We start from the raw sequence: 18,402 nt of genomic DNA on the forward strand, positions 1-18,402 counted from the left end.
CAATCTATTATTCAGGCACCGGCAAAATTAGCCACTGTATCTCTGGCCTCAAGAAAAGTAATTAGTGTGAAAGAAACGAAAAATTCTAAGGACGATTACGATACTCCTTAAAGCGAAATTTAAATGCGCAGCTCTGCATGCTTTGGCGGTGAGAATCGCAGGTTCCCCTCGAAGGCGCCGCCTAGCCTCCACTTCGGCACCGCGAGCTTCTGAGTCTCCTCAGCGGTGGCGCTGAGCCTCTGCTTGAATTGCTCGCTTACTAGCAGCGCACCGCTCTGGCGACATGTATTTGTGAGGCGGCTGTCTAACGCACACAGATGTATAAAAATTACAGAAAAAAATTTAACAAAAGCGCAAGGTCTTAAATCTTCAGATAGTCTATAGACGGTGTCTACAATTTGTCTGTATACAGTCTTTAGACTATATTGAAAAGTGTTGAAACACTGTAAGGGCTTAGGAAACAAATTTTTGTAGTAGTATGATATTGTTGGATTTCAATTGAGACATAGTTTTAAATGCGCGTCCTGGCCTGAACGTTTCTTAAATATGTTTTCTACGCATGCTCCGGAAAGTAAAAATTTTTGCCTTTGCGCGGATTGATGCTAGTGTAATGTCTTGTGCCAGGCCCCCGGCTCACTTCCGCACTGGACAGTCAGGCAAGTCTACACAGTAGGTTTTGCATTTTGGAGTGCTGAAGGTACCGATGTCAATATCAAGAAGAAAAAAAACTAAATTTTGAAGAACATTTTAAGGAGAATGCTGATGTGTTGTCTACCTTTGAGAAGTTGAACATTTTTTCAGACATACATTTCTAACCTAAGGCATAAACTAAAATGCTCATCAGTTTAGTCAACTGAATCTGCACCTGTTGATGTGCAGGGTCTAACTTTTCAGCTTAACGATGAAAGAGTTCTACAGATTTCTACTAATTATTTTTTACCGCCAGTCAGAATACGCAGCGTGCTCGACAGAAAGAATATTGCTTCGCCTTGAAATTTTCTCTGCAAGTGTTATTAGACACCGGGCGAAAATTCGGCTACTTTATCCGATCTTTCTCTGTGGCAAATTTTATAATGTGATGTGATCACTACGAACATTACTACATCGCTAAGGACCGAAATTAAAATAGAAAATTTGCACGTTTTCATGCTGTCAACCGCGTGAACACGTTCATCTGAAGAAGCCATTTTCTAGATAAAGTTTTTGCAAGGTCGCTCAAAACCTCAGTGTCCAATATTCGAATCATTCCTTGATAACATATATAGATGCATTCTCCTCAACGCTGCGCCGCCGTAAGATGTTCCTAGCACTTACCTAATTCACATTTATTCTGTCACAATTAATTGCCAGTTGTTCATTCCTCGTTATTCGTCAAAAGTCACATGATAAGCGCGGTAATTTCTGAGATTCGTCATTGAAGTTCTACTTCCACAATTTTATCCTTGCTGCTTGGTTCATGGAATACTACTGCGCAACCTCGCACACTGTTAGGCCTGGTTCAGTTATTCTGCAACTGGAATATTTCGAAGAGGCAGAAAAATGGCGGAGCGAAAATTAGTCACGCGTATATAGGCACTGAGGCTCATTACATACAAGTTGAGCACTGCGGCGTTTTGTACGTTGAGTAGTAAAAGCAAAATTGAAAGTACAAATCACTGCAGGGGATGCGAAGCGGCACTCTCCCGGCCATTCTTTGTCATATGAATAATGTTTTAGTCTAGAACTTGCACGTTAAGTGAAATTACAAGCCCGAAAACATCATTTCGCAAGGTAATTACTTTATGTGCATTCAGAAATGCCCTCGTATGAAAGACCAATAGTTTGCGTTGTCTAGCAAGCATCATAATGCATCGACTGCAACTACTCTCCGCCTTCACTTCTTAGTACTTGGCCCAAGTTATCTGGACGAAGATACCCACTCCGGCTATACACGACACCTGTCCTTTCGACATCCGCGTCGCGGCGTTAGGGGCACGTCTGGGGAAGACGCCTCGACGTGTCCAAGTGGGAAACGCATGATCGCTGTTTGAACAGAGGGTTTGGCTGAAAGCCTTCATGTTGGGAGCTATGGCGCCGACCAAAGCAGGTCTCAATAAAAAGAAAAAAGAGCATAAGTATGCAACAGCAGACTGTTGTCACACTTCCCTATTTACTCTAGGGAGAACGTGAAATCGAACGTCTCTGCCGTTGACACGTTCGACAAACATCACTTGCGGCCCCAAGGTAAAGTATGTTTGGAAAGTTTGCCGTTCAGTGCTGTTGAGGAGCCTAATACTTTTGTGTGTTTGTAACGCCGCATAACTTCTGGCACAAAACATTGGTGTAGGAAGCAAATGACTTGTGTAGATAAACAAAAAATTGATAATGAAAAGCGCAAAGGACCTATATCTATACTGACCCTAGCCCTGAACACCTTCGTACTCAACAGAAGGCCTTCGTAGCGGGAAAACGGTTAGGGAGAGCTGTTCGCTCCATCATAGCCTGCGATTTTCTCAACGGCTCTGGTTGGAACCGGAGCCAAGCCATCCGACTCCAATGATTAGCCCTGGATGTGTTAGCGTGCGCGTCTGAACAATGCCACCTTGGTACACAGGGCCTGAGCTTTCTCTTTTTCCATTCGACTGACGTCACACAGATCGATGCGGTCTCTGGAGGTGGACATGGACGTTTATCGAAGGCTGGGCTAACGTCTAGGGCCTCCTCGCAGGAGTAATTTCAGATGAGGCGGAAGAATAATATAATATTCGGTGCCATGAGAGCGCCGATGTTCTTGGCCGTTGCCATCTTCGAGATAAAGCTGAGAAGTTTCCCTCTTAATAAATAAAGAAGCATGATGTCGAGATTTGCTGTCACGGATGCTCATTGGTCCTAAAAAAATTATCTGGTCAATCTTTTCCTAGCAGATAGAACACAAACGAAAGCCTTGTTATTTCATACAAGGAACCCCTCACTGTGCCGTAATTTCTTTCTTGTACACTGAACGGAATTAAGAGGCTACTGAAAATGCCGAGCTTTTGTGCTACTTTGTAACCTGCAGATTGCGCTGTGACCTCAAATTTAGGTGGTATTTTAGAGTGATAGGTGTACTCGATACACCAACCCCCCTAAACACACTGTGACCTGTCCGTTGTGTGAATTTGTCCTTCAGCCTAGCCCAGGTCAAAACGTGTCTAGAGAGAAAAGAAGGCGCAAAAGAAGAAATGACATCCATGGCTGGGGGATCAAACCAGAGGCCGCGCTTACATATCAGCTTCACAGGCCGGTGCGCGAAACCATTGGGCTATGGGCACATTGTTTTTGCTTTATTTCCTGTTGCGGCAACTACAGATAAAGTCCAACCGTTTTGGTTTGTGGTTTAGGGGGGTCTAACGTCCCAATGCGACTCGGGCTATGAGGGACGCCGTAGTGAAGGGCTACGGAAATTGCGACAAACGGGGTTCTTTAATGTGCACGGACATCGCACAGTACACGGGCCTCTCGAATTACGCCTCCATCGAAATTCGACCGCCGCGTCTGCGGTCGAACCTGCGTCTTTCGGGTCAGTAGCCGAGCCCATAACCACTGACACACCGCCACGGGAGAAAAAAAAAACCTGCCGTGTCGGTTTAATTTTAACGATAACATTCATTACTTGAATGACTTGAATGACTAAGAAAGAAACCTTCCTTCCTGAGGATGTCACTCAGCTTACATACATTCTCAGCAAAATACCTGCACACAGGGTGGACACATGGATCACAATTTTTGACTTCCATTCCGGACCGCAAGATCTCATGCAATCGAAGAAGAAACAGCACTTCATATCGAATCAGGTCCCTGTTAGCAGCGAGAAACCGAATTCCTCTGGGTTGTAAGCAGGTCTTTTTGAAGGGTACGTTGCAAGACTTCTCAAAATAATATAGCGTCTCAGCAATCGGGATATACATGTTCTGCATTCTCGGGGTTTCTATACTGGAGGCAATTAGTCCCCATGGCATAAACACGCCTCTCTGTTGCAGTCAAAATATTGGCGGGGAAACGCGCCTCTCTCTTGTACCAAGTTTTGACCGGCAACATTTTTGTATGCAGTTTAAAGAAAAAGGTGTTCGTCCCGTTGAGACTATCACTTTCTTATCCCGTTTTAGAACAGCTGTATATAAATCCTGGCCTCCGCTGTACACTAGGCTACCGCCAAAGCCGAACATGCCTTGTGTTAAATAGCACCACACTTTCGCGCTCTGGATTGCAGAGCCTCGTCTTCAATAACTTCCATGTGCTCCGTCCGTGGCCCTGCCCGCTCATCGGCGTCTGCTACGTATAACAAATCCGTGCTGTCAAAATTATTCCGGAGACCTCCACTACGGCACCTCTTTCTTCCTTTCTTCCCTTAGTCCCTCCTCTATCATTTCCCTCACGGCGCGGTTCAGGTGTCAGCCGAGATATGAGACAGATATTGCTCCATTTCCTTTCTCTCCCTAAAATACAATTTTTTACTGATTTGAATGTAGTTAGCATTCTGGAATAAGGGAGTCATTACTCACTAGCATCCACCCAAGAGCATTCATTCTGTGTGGTTTACAAAATTTAAAAATTTAACCCAGCCCACAGCCGAAATTCGGCTTTGGCCGATTTGAATCATAACCGATGTGCAACCATGGAGACGCGATGGAGATCTGTAAGTTTGGTCAGGGCCATTGTCAAAATGCTATCTCTCGAAATTTGGGTATAACCGCTTTTAAACACTAAGTTTTCCAGAGATCTACGCCAACTCAAAGGACCAGGCGCTATTTTTTTAATGGCATTCGCACTAACCAGGTTCTCTTAGATAGATAGGAGAACTGTTGACTGTATGAATTGATACCCACATGCTTTACGCTTATCATCATCTGGCAGCTGATGTCAGTGGGGCAGTTTCATTTCGTAGCTCATACAACGGTCGTAAAGAAAGGTTACAGGAATTGATGTGTTGAGCGAGACTTTCATGAATGAACCATAATGCTCCATACCACACACCAAACGATCGTGTTTAGTGCAATACTAGAGCCCTTTATACATTTACAGAGACTAAAATGCCAGTTCAAAACAGTGATTTATTTCAATCTGCCACCGCAAATTTGTCCATGCTTTCAGCAGAGGCTGCAAAGCAAAGGAAGGAGCACATCTTGGTAAAATGTTGTGACATTCCTTACTCAAAACGCGAATGGGCTTATTAAAACTTTGGTGTTGTCATATTCTTCGGTAATAAAAGCAAGTACACGAAAAATATGCTGAAAAGTACACTGTTGCGAGCGCAATCTCAATCCTCCGGGCGACCAGGACGTCCCTCATCAGGCATCCTACACCCTCCGCAAGCCTTGGTGGCCCGTTCGATCTTGTAGTCCCTCTATGTGTAATAGCTTCTTACATGCTGAATAAAAGCATACTAAACACATGTACAGACAGGGGCAACAGACTCTAAGACGCATTAGCCTGAAACGAAGCCATCAGCTCTGTTAATAGCCGCCGGATTCAGACTACACTTTTGGAGGTGGAAGTCAAGCTCACGTTTTATACAGTGGTAGTGAACTGATGTTATCGCTGGCAAGCACTGCATCCAAGGGTCTAAATTTGTTTCTGAGCTCCCTATAGCTTTCGTCCCCGATAGCTCATGCTCGAAAAATGCGAGGCGTTGGCGTTCACCTGCCCTTTTCAGTTGGGAACACCGGCGTCAAGGACCAGTCCTTTGCAAAAAAGCGGTCCCGGCTAGGAATTGCACATAGGGATCATTCCACGCCAAACGTAGCAGAGTATGCGCCCTAGCCCTTCAATTTTGTAAAGAAATTTTTGGCTCTTTATTTAAAGGTGTTAAGTAATTAGCCTTAATTATTTGGGCAAAAATTTGCTGCTCATGTGATAGCCCTTTGAATTTCTCAGAGGAGTGAAAAAGTTGGTCTTCCCCGCAGGGGGGCGTCTGCAGCTTGCAGGCGTTGGTTAGTGGCGACACCACGGGTTCCCGAGCATCCGCAGGGACATCCCCGCAAGGGGATGATGGTGAACAGTGCATCACCACGGACCCGAGCACCCGCGCCTAGCCATGCATGGCATCACAGTTTCCGGGGAAAAGGGGTTACTGGTGGTTGAGCCGATGCCGAACGTTTGGACCTTTAAGGCCCCTCGGCGGAGGCAACACGCCACTTTGGCCCCAGCTTACTGTAGACGGCACCTCCGGCCTGACCCAACCGGAGGGGAAATCGGCAGTCTACTTTTCCTGTCCTTCTATCCATCTTTTACTCTCCAATCTTCTTTCTGACTACTGTGTCCTGTCTCCTCCTCGATTTCCAGTTTTTTCTTTTCTTCATAGGTGGCTAGGGTTTACCTTGTGTGGCGAACTACCCTGGGTTTCATCATTTCGGTTATAGTTGAGGTGTACAGCTGTGTCGACAGGGCTTGTTTTCAAGTTCCTGTCCCGTTCCCTTGTTGGGCTCCTTGGTGGGTGGCTGGCACCGTGGCCAAAACACACATTTTTTATGGCTTCAGTTACCTCAAATAATGATCGCGCTCTGAAAAGGGTGCGGACTGAAGAAATAACAACCCAATGCTTCCAAAAACAAAAACAAAAACTTCCCCAAGGTTTCACGTCACCCACAGTGAAAAAACTGAAAAATCTGCAAGTAAAATGTTCCCATTCTTAGCTTCCAAATGTCTGACCGATGCCTTAGGCACGGGCTACAAGTTGACAAAAATGCCCAATGGTGATCTCCTTCTAGAAATCAAAGACAACGTCCAGCACCCGAAACTGTCCGACATAGTATCAATAGGGGATATTCCTGTCACAGTAGCTGGAGACAGATCTAGAAATACCATCCGAGGAGTGACATCTGAGTCTGACTTTCTTGAGCTGACTGAAGCAGAAATGCGGGAAGGTCTTAAAGACCAAAATGTCACAAATGCGTTGCGCATGAAAATTAGAAAAGAGAACAAAGAAGTTACAACAAAGCACCGCGTCCTCACCTTCAACGCCAGCACACTCCCCGAATACATCGAAGTAGGTTACTTGAAAATCAAGATCCGATATTACGTCCCAAACCCTAGAAGATATTTTAACTGTCAGCGATATGGCCATGGGTCTCAGAGCTGCCGTGGTCGACAAACCTGCGCCAGATGCGCCTCGCATGAGCACGTAAGAGAAAAATGTGAAACAGCAGCCCTGTGCTGCGCAAACTGTGAAGGGGGCCACCCCGCCTACTCCAGGTCTTGCCCAAAATAGAATACCGAAAAAGAAATATTCATTATCAAAACAAAAGAAACCATCTCGTACAAAGAAGCGCTTGTGCGACTTTAACACATAATTGGAACATTTTCTGTTACTGCGAAAACCAACTTCGCCGATGTGGTGCGTGGGCGTGGCACACCACATCATCTTCCGGCACCTGTTAAGGCCACACACAGTGAGCCTGTGCCAGGGCCATCAGCGCCACCTGGCGGAGTAGCTAACACTGCTCCGCCAACCCCAAAACAGGCTGCGCAGAACCCGGGGTGAGCGGGCCTCAAGACCTCTTCCCACAGGTCGAGGTCTAACTCAAAAGTCAGCGTGCGTTCTGAACGGTCGTCCAGCGCCTCTGCAGAGGCAATGAACGCGACCCAGGGCAGCCTCTGCGGTCCACGTTGGACGGACGGCGGAGCTCCTTGGATCGATTAAAAAATTTGAGGCTCCGATAGACGGGGTCAAATCAAAGTTAATCTAGTTTTATCTGCACATACGCACACCACAACATTAAGATGGCTTTTATAATACACTGGAACTGTAGCGGTCTCGTAAATAACTATAACAACATAAAAGACCTTTTAAACACAATTTAGCACACAAAGGTACTAAAGAAATATACCGTCTTCAGCCGTGGCCGAGAGGGGCGAACAGACTCTCGGGAGGCGTAGCCATCATTGTGCAACCTGAAGTAGCAGCTCGAGAGCACAGACTGAAAACTAGATTCGAAGCCGTAGCTGCCACTCTAGTCTCTTACATAACCATTACACTTTTGTATATATATTGAACCACATCTCGAAGTAACACAAGATGAATTAGAGAACTTTATAGAACAGCTACAGGGGCCATACTTGGTAGCTGGAGATTTTAATCCATGCTCCTGTTTCTGGGGCAGTGAGAAAACTGATAGCAGAGGTCATGTCATAAAGGATTTTATACTATCCAACAATATTTGTTTATTGAGCACCGGTAAACCTACTTATTCCTCTCCTAGTTCAGAAAAAAGAGAGGGTTTTGGATTTGTCTTTTAACTCTCCATCAGTTTTTAGCGATTTCAAATGGGATGCTTTAGAAAACCTAACGGAAGCGATTATCTCCCTGTTCAAACCTTCCTGTCATCCCCGCCATCAGTCACTCCGCCGACCAAACCACGGCATTGGAATCTCAATTTAGCAGACTGGGAGCTTTTTAGAACAGAAGCCACGTTAGAAAATATTGCGTTAGCAAATCTTAATGTCAATAAAATAAATGAAAAGTTCACGAACTTTATTCTTGCTGCCGCACACTTGGCTATCCCTCAATCTTCAGGAATAGTACAACGCAATCATAAAGTGTGGTGGACACAGATGGCAAAGAAGCAAAAAAACAAAACAAAATAAAGCTAGGGGTATATTTCGCCGATACCCCACACAGAAGAACGTTATAAACTTTTAAAAAGCAAGAGCTAAAGCGCGGTGAATATGTCTAAATGCCAGAAAATCATAATGACAGAGCTTCATTTCTTCGATAAACAGCCAAGTCTCATGGAAAAAAAATTGTGGGAGGCAGTACACAAACAAGATGGTCGCTACTCTCCGTACACAGTTCCTCTTCTGACAGCCCCTGGTGTACAGAACAATATAAAAGAACAAGCTGGCATATTAGGTGAACATTTTTCTACTGTATCTAGTCCCTCTCGCTATACAGAATCATTTATAAAAGATAAAAACGCAGCCGAAAAAGAAAGACTGCCGATAACGGGCAGTGCTCACGAAGCATATAATAGTACATTTACACTCAAAGAAATTAACAGTGTACATTCTTCCGGTAAACAGACTGCACCAGGACTAGATGAAGTCCTTTACGAAATGCTCGCCTATCTCTCCGAACCCGCTGTTGACTCGCTTCTGAAAATTTTTAAACAAAATATGGCTATCAGGAGAGATACCGGAGGCTTGGAAAAAAGCCATTACTGTACCACTGTTGAAGCCGGGAAAGGTGCCTACCTCCTTTGGAAATTACAGGCCTATAGCCCTAGTAAGCATACTTGCCAAATCCTTTGAAAGCGTCCTTAATATTAGATTAATGTTTACATTACAATCCCGTGATCTTGATATCCATCTGTGTGGCTTTAAAAAGGCGTGCTCTACAACCGACCATCAAGTTCGCCTAGAGAACATAGTCCGAGAAGTATTGATACACAAGCCACACTGCCTTGCGGTATTTTTCGATTTAGAGAAAGCCTATGACACCACATGCAGGTTTGGCATACTGCGGGACCTTGGAGACCTCGGCATCCGCGGTAGAATGCTGAAATGCTTGAGTGACTTCATGACCAACCGTTCATTTCAAGTACGCCTGGGTGCCACTTTTTCTAAGAATTTCATTCAAGAGAATGGCCTGCCTCAGGGGTGCTTCTTACGTACCACGCTTTGTATAGTAAACTGAATTCTCTTGCAAAAATAATTCCAAAGTCTATCATGTATTCAGTTTATGTCGACCATCTCTAGATTGCTTGCACATCCTCTAGAGTTACATCGTGTGAGAGGAAAATACAGGTGACAGTAAATAAACTAACAACATGGGCAGATAAAAATGGTTTCAAGTTTTCTACGCAGAAGTCAGTAGCTGTTCTGTTCTCGCTTAGAAGAGGAATGCACACTGATCCCTCTCTGTATTTAAATGAAGTCGCTCTACAAGTTATTTATTAGCACAATTTTCTTGGGATAGCTTTTGAAAAAAAGCGCTCATTTCGACCACACATAAACACCCTCAAAAATAAAGCTTCTAAATCTCTGAATATACTAAACGTACTCTAACGAAAACACTGGTGTTCCAATAGGACTTGTCTTTTACAGATTCATCGCTCTGTAGTACGCTCTACATTAGATTATGGATGCATAGGTTATGAATCAGCAGGCAATCGTACCTTAAACGGCTGGACCCAGTACATAATTTAGGTTTGCGTCTTTCCACCGGTGCATACAGGACATCACTTATAAGCAGTCTTTATGTGGAAACCAACGAACCATCACTTACAGACAGAAGAACCATGCTCATATGCTCGTACATTTTAAAAATCCGTTCAATACCTAAACATATCTGTCACCAAATAGTCACAAAGTGTCAATCTAGAACACTATTTAACCACAAACCATTAGCTGTAAGGTCACTTCTCCTGCGTTTTGAAGAGATGTGCCAAAACCTTGGCGTACGGTACATATTACCTGCCATTGCTCGAAGACGAGGTCCACAGACTCCATGGAACAATTTTCCTGCAATCTGTGACCTCACTCTTACACCTTTCAGTAAAAAAACAAACTCTACAGCAACATACAATACAAGAATTCCTTGCCCTTGAACAAAAATACAGCAATTTTACAGAATTTAATACTGATGGATCAAAAACAGATAGTTGCGTAGGAAGCGCAATGGTGCGTGGAATTTGGAGGAAATAGTACGACTACCACAATGTTCTTCCATCTTCACCGCGGAGTGCTACGCCGTATGTGTGGCCATAAAAAAAATACTAAGCGAGAACCTCAAAAACGCTATTATTTACTCAGTCTCCCTAAGTGTGCTTACAGCTCTCCATTTTAAAAATGCAAGCACCCCTCTGCTTGGTTACATCATACACAATAGATTAACTGCCACAGCTCAAGGACAAAATATAAAACGGTGCTTCGTCCCGAGTCGCGTGGGAATAAAAGGCAATGATAAAGCAGATTTGTGTGCTGCTAAAGCTCATGGCAAGGAAATAAAAAAGTAAATAAACCGTTTAATGATTGCATGAAACTATTGGAAATGAAATTAAGAAAAAAATTGGCAGTCGGCTTGGAACAGTGAAGTAAATAATAAACTACACTTGGTAAAACAAGTTTTAGGTGAATTTATATCGTGTGCGCACAAGGAACGTTTCAAGGAAGTGATCTTATGCCGTCTCCGAACAGGCCACACGCACCTTACGCACAACTTCCTACTAACAAAACAAGACAAACCTGTTTTCCAAGAATGCGGAGATGAACTCACGGTTAACCACATTTTGTTCACTTTTGGTAAACTGGAAACACTATGAAAAAAGTGCTTTACTCACTTTTTTATTGGATGCATTCCTTTTCATTCATCATTCCTCTTAGATGTTAATGCCATTGTTAACATGCCTTCCCTTTCTAGCTTTTTAAAAAAAGCACGGGTACTTGAAAAACTGCAAATGTTGAACCACTGCTTCGCTTTATTACATGATACACCTCCGCCACTTTCTCATTCCTGCGAAGACTGAGGCTTTTTATTTCATTGGTTGGGAGCCTCAGGATCCTTGCCCAGCCAAGGATAGCCGCTGAGGCTACCTGACCTTCTGTGGGACCTTTACCATTAGCCATTTTCAAATTTCTTCTCCTCTGTTATACTAGACAGTAGAATATTGTGACAGTTGTTACACTGAAAAGGAACTGCAGCGGCTGAACGAGGGCACCAGAGAAACGGACCTACACTTCAGCGTCGTCTACATCTAGAGGCTGCGATCTCTTTCTTCTTCTACTTCCAAACCTCGTGTCACTGCCCCCTCTTCAGGAGCATCGCCCCGATGCGGTGTTACCGTCAGACCGAATAGCGGGGAGAAAAAGTGTTCAAGAGGTACACCACGAGTCTGACATCACGGAATATGACTACATGCAGACGGAAAGTCACTAGGGGGGTCGCTCGTAGTACGGCTTCATTCGCATCACATGCACAACGTCGCTGCGCTTGCCGTTGTGCGATGAACGAGCTGGCGAGGCTGGTGCAACTTCGTACGTTACGTCGCTGAGGCGGCGGACAACAAGGTAAGGGCGATGTAGAGGCGCAGTAACTTTTCGGACAGCCCGCGACGACGAACGGGCGTCCAAACCCACACATAGTCGCCTGGGTGGTAGGTAACGTAGCGGCGTCCAAGGTTGTAGCGGTCAGCATCGATCTGCTGCTGACGGTGAATGCGGTGTCTGGCCAGTTGCCGTGCTTCTTCCGCGCGCTGAACATAGGTGGCGACGTCGACAACAAGTTCACTCTCACTGTCAGGGGGGTCCACGGGAGCATAGCATCGAGGGGGGTGGTAACCTGTCGACCGAAGACTAATTCGAATGGAGTGAACTGCGTTGTCTCTTGCTGCGCGGTATTATACGCGAATGTTGCGTATGGGAGAATTTCGTCCCATGTCTTGTGCTCGAAATCAATATACATGGAAAGCATGTCGGTCAAGGTCCTGTTGAGGCGTTCTACCAAGCCATTTGTCTGCGGGTGGTAGGCTGTTGTACGTCTATGGCTGGTGTGCGTGAGCTCGAGTACAGCCTGAGTGAAGCGGGCCGTAAATGCAGCTCCACGGTCAGTAATGATAGCTGCAGGAGCGCCATGACGCAGGACGATGTTGTGGACGAAGAAGTCGGCGACTTCAGCAGCAGTACCGTTTGCAAGTGACGTGGTTTCAGCGTATCGGGTCAAATAATCTGTCGCGACCGCAATCCACCGGTTTCCTCTGGTCGACTTCGGAAAAGGGCCGAGGAGGCCTATGCCAATTTGCTGAAAAGGGGTCTTTGGTGGTGCATTGGGCTGCAGAAAGCCGGCTGGCTTCAGAGGTGACACGATGATTGGAAGTAGAAGAAGATAGAGATCGCAGCCTCTAGAAGTAGACGACGCTGAAGTGTAGGTCCGTTTCTCTGGTGCCCTCGTTCAGTCGGGGTGCGCTGTGAGCGCGCGACGTGAGCAGACGTGTGTCTCTTCGGCTCCGCCGATTTTCGGCTGCGGCCACGTCCCAAATCATTCTACCCCGGCAAAACTGGCGTCAAACGTGCCGGAAAACGAAGCGGAATACCTGGACTCTGAATTCATCCAGGTAGGCCGATTTTCTCAAAATTTACGGCCGTTTTTCGACCGACCACGTCGGCGCCGTCGTTAAGCCTAACGGCGTCGCCAACGCCTGGCCTGGTGGAATTGGCCCTCCGAGGACAAGATGGCGACTTCCGCGCAAGAAGTGCGCGGCTACGACCCTGAGGCGATGTTGTGGACCTCGGTGCCCACCACCGGAGATTCAAACTCGACGGTTATTCCCAAAATTCGGAGTCAAGCTTTGCTTCAAGCGGCTGCACGCCGCTCCCAAGACAAAGCCCAGATGGCGGCGTTCGGCGCCGCCCCGGCCGCCGGTTCGTCGGTCGGAAACGTGAACGCTCCCGCGACGCGCGCCACGGGAAGCAAGGACAAGGCGTTCTCGAAGTGGAAGCCGCGTCCAATGCCCAAACCGACACCTGATGACTACGTCATAGTTATAAAGCCCAGAGAAAGCGTTTCTCTTCACGAGGCGTTCACAGAAACCGGCTACGGCACTGCCATTTCAGCGTACCTCGGGTTGAAACGGGCCCGCGCCATCTCCGTTCTACCCTCACGAGAGCAAAACCTCATCATTGTGCATACCCCGGACATCGAGGCGGCCGACCAGCTTATCGGGGACTTCGCAGTAAATTCCGACAATGGGTCGATCCCGCTTCGGGGTTACCTAAGACAAGACGGCGGCAACATGTGTCACGGCGTGATCGTGGTCCGTAACTCGGACACCACGGAAACTCTTAAAGACCGAGTGTGCTGGCGCGCCGGCACCATCCTGGAAATCCGGAAGTTCGGGACATCCAACAAAGCACGCATCACTTTCGCGGGTAAGGAGAAGCCCCGTTACGTATATTATGACAACATGGTCGTCTCTGTGAGAAACTACTACAAAACTATCCCGGCGTGCGGCCAGTGTGGGGTCGTCGGGCATCGCGCTGAGGCGTGTCCAAACCTGCGATCGAACACCTGTGGACTCTGCGGATTCCAAGCTCCGCTAGTGGAGGGGGTGCGGGCTCCTCAAAACTGTGTTCCCCGGTGTTCTCTGTGCGGTGGCTCCCATGCCACAAACTCTCGTGACTGTGCAGCAAAATTCCGCACACCCAAGACGAAAAAGAAAAACGGCGTCCAAGAAGAAAAGCCGCTATCTTGGGCCTCGCGGCGATCAGCATGGCCAGGAAATCTCCAACACCGAGAACCCACCTACCGGAGGTGCTGCAAAACAACCATCCAAGGTGTCGCCACCACACGGCGGACTGGCGAAACAGTCGACAGAAACGCCCGGTGATACCAGGGCCTGGGTCAACGCAGTCAAAAATGGCCACCAGGTGAGCGGTTCGGGTGGGGCTGCTTCTCTCTCCCCCCTTTTCACTCCCTTTCCAAGGGCGCATAGCGCCGAGCAAGATCAAATAGCAGCACTCAGGGCCCAAAATGAGATGCTGCTAAAGAAAATTAACGAATTGGAATCTAAAATCAACCAGTCTTCCTCTCCCCCCTCGCCTCCCGCGGCTGAGGTAATGGAGAGTGAGCTCGTGGTACCGAAGGCGGTAACAAGTTTGGAGGCCGCATTCGAGGCCCGCCTCGGGGCCACAGAGGCCCGATTCGCCGCTATAGAAAATCAAATTTCAATGATGGTAAACGCCATCTCCAAATTGCAAGAGAGAATCCCCGCGATGATTGCCCAACAAATTGCGAATTCCTTGCGCTCCTCGCGCAGGCCCGGCGATCCCATACCAGGCGGCCCTCACAAAACTTCTAGACGCACCCCCGAGGTAGCCGACGACGACAACTGCTCACTCTCTGGTATGGAGGATACCCCCCTTCCTGCGAGTGTTGGCTCCGGAGCAGTGTCAGTACAACCCCTCCTCAATCTAAATGACCATGGCGAGCAGCCCTAAGATCAGGCGCTCCCCAAGAACGAATTCGGCCACCCCCGTCCAAATTGTCCAGCGGAACTGTCGGGGCTTCCGTTCTCGCGCAAAGAGGGCGGATCTCCTACTTTACCTTTCAACTTTCGATTCTCTTCCCGCGGTGGTTGCCCTCCAGGAGCCAGAGAGTGGCGTCACCCTCACAAATTACATCCCCTTTCAGCAGGACCCCTCTTCCTGCGTCTGCGTGCATAAAAATTATACGGCTAATCTAGTTGACTTGGAACTTTGCACAGAATATTCCTATGCGATGGTGGCACTTCTTCTGCTCAAGAAACAAGATGCACCTCTCCACGTACTCAACATATACTGTTCCCCAAACTCAAAAATGTAACGTTCGCAGCACTCTTTAGCCGCGCTCTAAACGCTGCGGGCAGGGACCCCCTGGTGATTGTGGGCGATTTCAACGCCCACAGTACACTATGGGGATACGTGCGTGAAGAGAAGCGGGGACGCAAGATAGCGGAACTCGCGTCCACGCTGGGCCTGACTCTTCACACTGACCCTGCATATCCAACGCGGCTGGGTAATTCCGTGACCCGGGATACATGTCCGGATCTCACCTTTACCAAAAACATTGTACACGCAGAATGGATCAACACCGAGGAAACCCTCGGTAGTGACCACTGCCTTATCAATACCACCGTAAGGACTAAACCATTGGCAAGACCCCACGCACAAGCTCGGCTTCCAGACTGGAATAAGTTCCGGCAAAACTACATCAATCGGCGTCTATCCACGAACAAGGCTACCACGCGTGGGCACAAGGATTGGTTACACACCTTCGTTCCGTGGAAACACAAATTCAGCTCTCGGAGGCCACTCCGGAGGTGGACAACCACCTTCTGCACCTCTGGGAGGCGCGGCACAGCCTCGTCCGCAGATGGCGCCGCCAAAAACGTAACAGAAAGCTCAAAATTCGTATCGCCGAGCTCACCCAGCGAGCGGCAGAGTACGCGGCCCAACTCGCTGACTCGAACTGGGTAGACCGCTGCAACAAGGCGGCCAGACAAATGTCGAGCCGGAGCACGTGGCGCCTTTTCCGCGCCCTAATTGACCCGACTCAAACCCGCGCCGAGACACAAAAACATCTCCAACGAGCTATTCATAGCTTCGATGGAAAAACATCAAAATTAGCATGCAAACTGCGCGACCAGTATCTTTGCACTAAGCAGGACCCCGGAGGATCCGCGTTCTCGTGTGCAGGTTCAGAGAACGTGAATCTGGATCAACCGTTCCAGTTGCATGACCTCAAGGCGGCCCTAGCTAAAATGAAACGAGGAACGGCACCGGGCAGGGAGAAGATAACTGTGAAAATGCTTGCTAATCTTCCCGATCCCGCCTACGAAACCCTCCTCGCTTTCATCAACTCGATCTGGCTTGGTGAGGCACCTCTACCAATTGAATGGAAGACCGCCCTGGTAACTTCATTCCGAAAGCCGGCAAAGCCATAAACACAGACAACCTCCGCCCCATCTCCCTCACGTCTTGCGCGGGAAAGCTGATGGAGACCATGGTGCGGGATAGGCTGTCTGGGTTTCTGGAAAATGAACATACATTCGCAGACACCATGTTCGGTTTCCACCCGCAGAGGTCCGCTCAAGATGTTCTGCTTCAACTCGACCGAGAAATTCTCAACCCTGTCGAATATCCCTTCAACGATAAGGCAGTACTCGCCCTTGACTTGAAGGGGGCTTTCGACAATGTTACACACGAAATCATCCTGCAACATCTCTTCCAAACGAACTGTGGACATAACACGTTTCAGTACATCAAGCAATTTCTCTCGGATCGACGAAGTTTCATCCGAATACAAGACGAGGAACACGGCCCATATAAACTGGGAACGAGAGGAACCCCACAGGGTGCGGTCCTCTCGCCATTACTTTTCAATCTGGCCGTGATGAAACTCCCGGCTCAGCTGGCGAAGGTCGAAGGCATCCAGCACGCGCTGTACGCCGACGACATAACCATCTGGGCCAAACACGGATCGGTTGGAGACATTGAGGCCAACCTGCAGCAAGCGGCGGAGATCGTGGACGCTTACGCCCGCCGCTGCGGCCTTCAGTGCTCATCGTCCAAATCCGAATTTGTGCACATTCGCCCGTCGCTTCAGTGCGCCACCAAAATGGAACCATCTCTGGCCAGCGGCCCGATACCCGAACACGATGAGATTAGAGTACTTGGTCTGCTTATCCACAAACATCGACGGGCTGATACCACACTAGCAAAACTGCGCAAGGTGGGGGACCAGGTGGGCCGGATGGTCCGCCGGGTTTCCAACAAACGCGGGGGGTTACGGTGCAGAGACGCTTTGCGGCTGGCGCATGCATTCGTGACCAGTCGAGTCCTCTACTCGACTCCTTACCTCCACCTGCGCAAGTTTGATGAGAACGCCCTCGAAGTGATTCTCAGAAAGATGTACAAGCGTGCCCTCGATCTCCCGATCACCACATCCAACCAGCGTCTCATGGGCCTGGGGATGGTTAACACATTCGCGGAGCTCCGGGAGGCGCACTTGACAAATCAATACACAAGGCTTTCAAAAACGCCGTCGGGTCGCCGCCTATTAGCCCGACTACACATCCACCACCCAACGCTTACGGAAGAGCGCGTACGCATTCCTGAAATCTGGAGATACGCCCTGCACGTCCGCCCTCTTCCGGCCAACATGACACGTGACGACCACAGTGGCAGGCGCCTTGCGCGGGCGGAGGCACTGCACACTAAACAATTTCTCACCCTTAAGGGTGTAAATCAGCTGTCCCCAGACGAGCACCCTTTCCCAATTGTTCGGTGCTAAAAAAGAGTGCAGAGATCAGCACCCTTAAAGAAGGGTGCACTTAATGATACTTTAGAGGATGTAATGGTTGCACCGTCATTAAAGGGTACTATTTTTCCATAACACCTCTACGAATGCATGTTGGAAAGGTGCTCCACATTGATCCACCTATGAAGTAAAATCCTTCGACTGATGCACGCCCTCTAAACTTTCATGTTATGCACCCTGTATTAAGGGTGCTGATCTCTGCACCCTTTTTAACACCCAAAAGGGTGTTAGTCTGGGGACAGCTGATTTCCACCCTTAAAGGTGAGAATTTGTTTAGTGTGTGGTCCGTCACTATGGGAACAAACATGGCATCTTCTACGTGGACGCCTCAGGCCCTCACCATGGGGGGTGGTACACGGCCGCAGTCGTCCACCAAAAAATCGTGGTGAATGGCCTAACGTTCCGAGCGCAAGACATAACACACGCGGAAGAAGTTGCCATCGCGTTAGCCGCCGCAGACCAGGAGTCGCGAGTGATCGTCACCGACTCGAGAGGGGCCTGCAGAAATATTAAACAGGGGTACATTCCTCTCTTTGCGCATCGCATCCTTCAAAACAGTAACTACCTCGGGGCCCCCGCGTCTCGAACGATTTTAT

This window comes from Amblyomma americanum, chromosome 7 (genome assembly GCF_052857255.1).
Source record: "Amblyomma americanum isolate KBUSLIRL-KWMA chromosome 7, ASM5285725v1, whole genome shotgun sequence".
In the NCBI taxonomy this organism is placed as follows: domain Eukaryota; kingdom Metazoa; phylum Arthropoda; class Arachnida; order Ixodida; family Ixodidae; genus Amblyomma; species Amblyomma americanum.